Here is a 6,964-nt window from a genome sequence, read left to right on the forward strand (position 1 = left end):
TTCTCCCCCAGCCCGTTGAGGCGACACAATCCCCCTATCACGACCATATCCCCCACCCCTACCCAAAGGGCTTTCCTCCTCTCCCGTAACACACCCATCACTTCAGTCTATACCCCCACCCCTCTTCGTTCATGCTCTCCCCCCCACTTCTTGTTACTTGCCTCCTACTCCATACAATCCCACCCTCTCTCCCTCCCCCGAATTTCCCTCCATCTCCTGCCACCTTCTGCAGGTTGTGCCTGACTGTCGTAATCGTCAGAGCCTTATTGGATCGGAAACCACTTGAGATGGAGCTGTGCTGTGGACGACGCTCACTTGCGCAAACGTTCTCTCCGCTCCTGCCATCTTCTTTCCCCTGGCCCCGTCTTTTGCGTCTTATTCTCCTCCCGTCATGCTCACTCTTCTTCCCACACGACATACGTACAAATCTACGGGTCCCGGAATGCTCATTTCATTATTAACAAAGGCTTATGACCAGCTAACGTTCCTTAATTTCATTAGCGTATCTCGTTGGTGCAGACTAGAGAGGAGACTGGAAGAAGAGACGAACAGGAAAGAGAGACAGAGAGAGAGAGAGAGAGAGAGAGAGAGAGAGAGAGAGAGAGAGAGAGAGAGAGAGAGGAAAAAAAATTGCAAAAGAGAGAAGTAGAGAGAATCAGCATCTAACCACGCCCTAAAGCTTTACGTTTGGACGTGGCTTTAACCTTCCCCACAAAATTTATATAACAAAATATAGGAAAAGGAAGGAAAGTCAAGGTAATTAGTAAAAAAAAAAAAAACCCAAAAATAGAAGATTACCGCTTTCGTATGAATAATGGGTCATTTGCACGAGTGTCTGTCTGATCAGGGAAAGGCGCACAGCACTGTACCCAAGCCACTTTATCCTTTGTCTCTCAGACCAAGGTATACCGGCACAAGGATATCTCTCAGTGACTATCCTTCCTATATTCCTCACTGTCTGTGTTTGGTCGCCCAGTACCTTCATTCATCATTTAATCATTGGTTGTTCAATCGGCTAAGGTATAAGGTATCACAAGGCCATATTGGTAGATGTGTGTTTATCACATAACCAACATTTGCGTCTGAATTCTGTTTGCTTTGCGGAATATTGTTGCTCACTTCTACACACACACACACACACACACACACGTATATATATATATATATATATATATATATATATATATATATATATATATATATATATATATATATAAAACCATCGCGCACATATCAAATTACTGAGTTATGAATATTAGGAAAATATTTTTTAATAGCTTTTCGAGGCTTTAACTATGCCACAATCATAGGGTTTAGTTGTCACATAATACAATAACGTTTGTGTATATATCTCTATTACGATGTATATATATATATATATATATATATATATATATATATATATATATATTCTGTACATATACATATATATATTTATATATATCATAACATATACATGCATTAGTATAGTATTTCAAACACCTATCATGCTTTTTCAACATATACATATCTATATCTATATATATATATATATATATATATATATATATATACATATATATATATATATATATATATATATATATATATATATATTTATATATATATATATGTGTGTATATATATATATATATATATATATATATATATCATAACAATACATCTATCAGCATACAGTAGTATCTTAAACACCTACCATGCGTTTTCATAATATAAGTGAGAGAATATATACTTGTGAGGTAAATTGATTCGAATGTTCTGATAAAAGGAGAGAGATGCAAGCAGACGGACAATGTCTGTATGTACGAGTCTCCAGATAACTTCAATACTGTTTTTGGAAAGAGCTGAAAGCTTGAAAATCTTTTTTTTGGGGTTTGTTTTTGCTTTCGTCTGAAAAAATAGATTGAATTACACTGCTCTTCACTTACGTTAAATTGGGAGCCCATTTCGTCAACAAAGGTTAGGGGAAAACATTGCAGATTAAAGTTTATTGTCAGGTAACGAGAGAACTGCTGGATGACAAGAATGTAATTATACGGATCACACAAAGAGTTTAAAGGACTGGCTGGAACGCTCTCATTGTAATCAGTGTATTCCGAATTCAAGCTTTTGCGCCTGCGTAATAGCCACCTGTGTGGGCGCTGCTGTGTTTGACTGCGACTATAGTCCATTTCTTTTACCGAGGCAGATTTGCACCGACTCGCAGCGGTGCCTTTTTAGCTCGGAAAAGTTTCCTGATCGCTGATTGGTTAGAATTATCTCGTTCAACCAATCAGCGATCAGGAAACTTTTCCGAGCTAAAAGGGCACCGCTGCGAGTCAGTGCAAATCTGCCTCGATAAAAGAAATGGACTTATAGGTCTTAGCAGAAAGACGGCCAGGGCATGACCCGTTTATTAACGCTACATCCAAGATTACAGCATATACAAAACGAAACAGTTGGGGAAGATAATGGTGTAAAGATTTTAACAATACGAAACATACCATGGCAAGCTTAAGAAGGTTTTTCTAATATGAGTGCGGGATAGAATGAGAGAGAAAAAAAAGAACAATTGCATAACAGTGTATGAGTGTGTATGAAATATACGTTCATTACACATATATACATGCATTTCACAATTCAACCGTTCCCCCTTCAAACGGGGTGGGGATGGGGGGGGGGAGTATGAGTTTTAACAATACGAAACATACAATGGCAAGCTTAAGAAGGTTTTTCTAATATGAGTGCGGGATAGAATGAGAGAGAAAAAAAAGAACAATTGCATAACAGTGTATGAGTGTGTATGAAATATACGTTCATTACACATATATACATGCATTTCACAGTTCAACCGTTCCCCCTTCAAACGGGGTGGGGATTGGGGGGGGGTGGGAGTATGAGTTTTAACAATACGAAACATACAATGGCAAGCTTAAGAAGGTTTTTCTAATATGAGTGCGGGATAGAATGAGAGAGAGAAAAAAGAATTGCATAACAATGTATGAGTGTGTATGAAATATACGTTCATTACACATATATACATGCATTTCACAGTTCAACCGTTCCCCCTTCAAACGGGGCGGGGATGGGGGTGGGGGGTATGCAAAAAACAATAACAATATATGAAATATACGTTCATTACACATATATACATGCATTTCACAGTTCAACCGTACCCCCTTCAAACGGAGCGGGGATGGGGGTGGGGGGTATGCAAAAAACAATAACAATATATGAAATATACGTTCATTACACATATATACATGCATTTCACTGTTCAACCGTTCTCCCTTCAAACGGGGCGGGGATGGGGGGGTATGCAAAAACCAATAACAATATATGAAATATACGTTCATTACACATATATACATGCAGTTCACAGTTTAACCGTTCCCCCTTCAAACGGGGCGGGGATGGGGGGTATGCAAAAACCAATAACAATATATGAAATATACGTTCATTACACATATATACATGCAGTTCACAGTTTAACCGTTCCCCCTTCAAACGGGGCGGGGATGGGGGGGTATGCAAAAACCAATAACAATATATGAAATATACGTTCATTACACATATATACATGCAGTTCACAGTTTAACCGTTCCCCCTTCAAACGGGGCGGGGATGGGGGGGGGGAGTATGCAAAAAAATTGAGATTGTTTCGTTTTTGGGTATTGAATGGTTTGTGAAGTTGGAAGCCTCAAACCCCATCTCTGTGTTATCATAGCACGAGAATAATAACACCTACTAGTTTCATGGTTAGTCTATCTCACGTGAGGAGTAGGTCCAGCCGGCTAACTCTGAACTGAGATCCTCTCTATACTATCCACGCACTCGCTGTCAAACCCAAGAAAATGAGTGAATAGAAAATTCCACGCACTCGCTGTCAAACCCAAGAAAATGAGGGAATAGAGAAGCCGAAATGTGCATACATTATATATTATAGTCCATTTCTTTTAGCGAGGCATATTTTCACCGACTCGCAACGGTGCCCTTTTAGCTCGGAAAAGTTTCCGGATCGCTGATTGGTTAGAATTATCTTGTCCAACCAATCAGCGATCAGGAAACTTTTCCGAGCTAAAAGGGCACCTCTGCGAGTGGGTGCAAATATGCCTCGCTAAAAGAAATTGACTTTAGTGTAAAATTTCTTCAATATAAAGCTAACGACGGTAATATCCAGATGAATTTTACCAAGATGGTTTTATTTCCTTGGAAAATAATTAAGAAAAAAGGCATAATGTTCATTTGTCAAGATACGTCAGCGTTTCCATAAGACATTTAAGACACTTACCTCATATACATATCATCATCTCCTCCTACGCCTATTAATGTCTCTATCTTGAGCTTTTAATTCATTACATCTCCATTCATCATCTCTTACTTCTCGCTTCATAGTCCTGTGTGTGTGTGTGTGTTTGTGTGTGTGTTACTATGTCTATATGATCGTTGATTAAGAAGCCACCTCTGACTTCCTAAAATTTAATTCTTTTAGCCACATAATGATCTGAATTAAAAATATCCATCTCTCTCTCTCTCTCTCTCTCTCTCTCTCTCTCTCTCTCTCTCTCTCTCTCTCTCTCTCTCTCTCTTCCAGAATAATCTTGGTTTGGTTGTCTTTATAACTTGAATAAGATTCTCTCTCTCTCTCTCTCTCTCTCTCTCTCTCTCTCTCTCTCTCTCTCTCTTTTCCAGAATAATCTTGGTTTGGTTGTCTTTATAACTTGAATAAGATTCTCTCTCTCTCTCTCTCTCTCTCTCTCTCTCTCTCTCTCTCTCTCTCTCTCTCTCTCTTTTCCAGAATAATCTTGGTTTGGTTGTCTTTATAACTTGAATAAGATTCTCTCTCTCTCTCTCTCTCTCTCTCTCTCTCTCTCTCTCTCTCTCTCTCTCTCTCTCTCTCTCTGCGCGCGCGCGTGCCATTGTATTCAAAGAGCTACACATAAATTATTTTGCGTGCCTCGGCCAAAATAATTTAACTGTTACCATGCATGTTTTGATTTACATGTTTATGACAAAATATGTTTCCAATGCTGGCTGTTTGCAAGGAAATTTAGATCTCTAAGTCGTATATAATATTTTCAGGTTGATATATTCACACACACAAAGTCACAGGCAAACATATATATACAGTATATATATATATATATGTATATATATATATATATATATATATATATATATATATATATATATATATATATATATATATATGCGTAAAAATCACAGGAATACGTGATGCTCAGATGCAGAAGAACCACAGGGAAAATGAAAATACGAAATATACGATTAAGTCCTCTCTCAATAAATCAGTCCTCTGAAGAAGTATCACGAAACTAGTCAGGACTTAATCGTATATTTCGTATTTTCATTTTCCCTGTGGTTCTTCTGCATATAAATATATATATATATATATATATATATATATATATATATATATATATATAGATATATATATATATATAAATTTGTGAGGGTATTCATCAATATATATATATATATATATATATATATATATATATATATATATACTGTATATATAATTTATATATATGTATATATATATATATACTGTATATATAATTTATATATATGTATATATATATATATATATATAAATATATATATATATATATATATATATATATATATATATTCCTTGTTTAAGTGTCGGCCATTAAGTGAAAACTATGTCGAGTATGATATCATTACTGTGTCAAGAACATGCCATAATATATAGCAGAATATATAACATATATTGTTATACGATGGGTTACAAAAATTTGTGTCAGGTAATAAATTTTAATAAATTTATATGGAATTAGGAATTATATATATTTAGTATGGTGCCATTGCGCCATTGCCATGTAAATGTTTGTTGTTTAATCATTCCATTATTTTTCCTTCAATTCTTCTAATATTATTGTTATCTCATTTTAATAGTCTATTATTCTTCCAAGAGATTTCCTTTGTGTATCTTTCATAGCCTTCAGCTTTTTATGATCTCTGAAATTATATATATATATATATATATATATATATATATATATATATATATATATATGTATGTATATATATACATATATATATATATATATATATATATATATATATATATGTATATATGTATATATATATATATATATATATATATATACATATATATATATATATATGTGTATATATATATATACATATATATATATATATATATATACATATATATATATATATATGTATATATATGTATATATATATATGGATATGAACATGGAGAGGACATATAATGAGAAGGACAAACAGTAGATGGACATTAAGAATAACAAAATCGGTCCTTAGTGATTGTAAATGAAAGAGTAAGGAAGAGAAGACGATGAATCGACAAACTAAGGAAGTGTGCGGACGTGGGCTGGTAGAGAAACACCATAAACCGACGCAAGTGGAATGACACGTTTCAGGCCCTTGTTCTGCAGTAGTCTAGTAACATATATATATATATATATATATATATATATATATATATATATATATATACATATATATATATATATATATATATATATATATATATATATATAATGCAAAAACTCTATTGAGACAGCACCTGAAACGTTAAAATCTCTTCCAGATTAATTAAATTACTTCCAAATCTCTATTGAGACAGCATCTGAAACGTTATAATAGCTTCCAGATGAATAAAATTAATGCAAAAACTCTATTGATATTGAAGCAATATATCACCATCGATGACGGCATTTGATGTTCCTCAGTAAATGATGAATAAAATATGAAGAGTTTTCAGACTGGGTGTTTTGTTGCTTTCTTGTCATGTTCAAATCTATCGGGTAACCAAGCCAATCTTCGAATTGCATGCATTGCCAAATGTTGTATACGTGAGATGGAGTAACTAACATTGTGATGAGAGAGAGAGAGAGAGAGAGAGAGAGAGAGAGAGAGAGAGAGAGAGAGAGAGAGAGAGAGAGAGAGA

This window comes from Palaemon carinicauda, chromosome 1 (assembly GCF_036898095.1).
Source record: "Palaemon carinicauda isolate YSFRI2023 chromosome 1, ASM3689809v2, whole genome shotgun sequence".
NCBI lineage: Eukaryota > Metazoa > Arthropoda > Malacostraca > Decapoda > Palaemonidae > Palaemon > Palaemon carinicauda.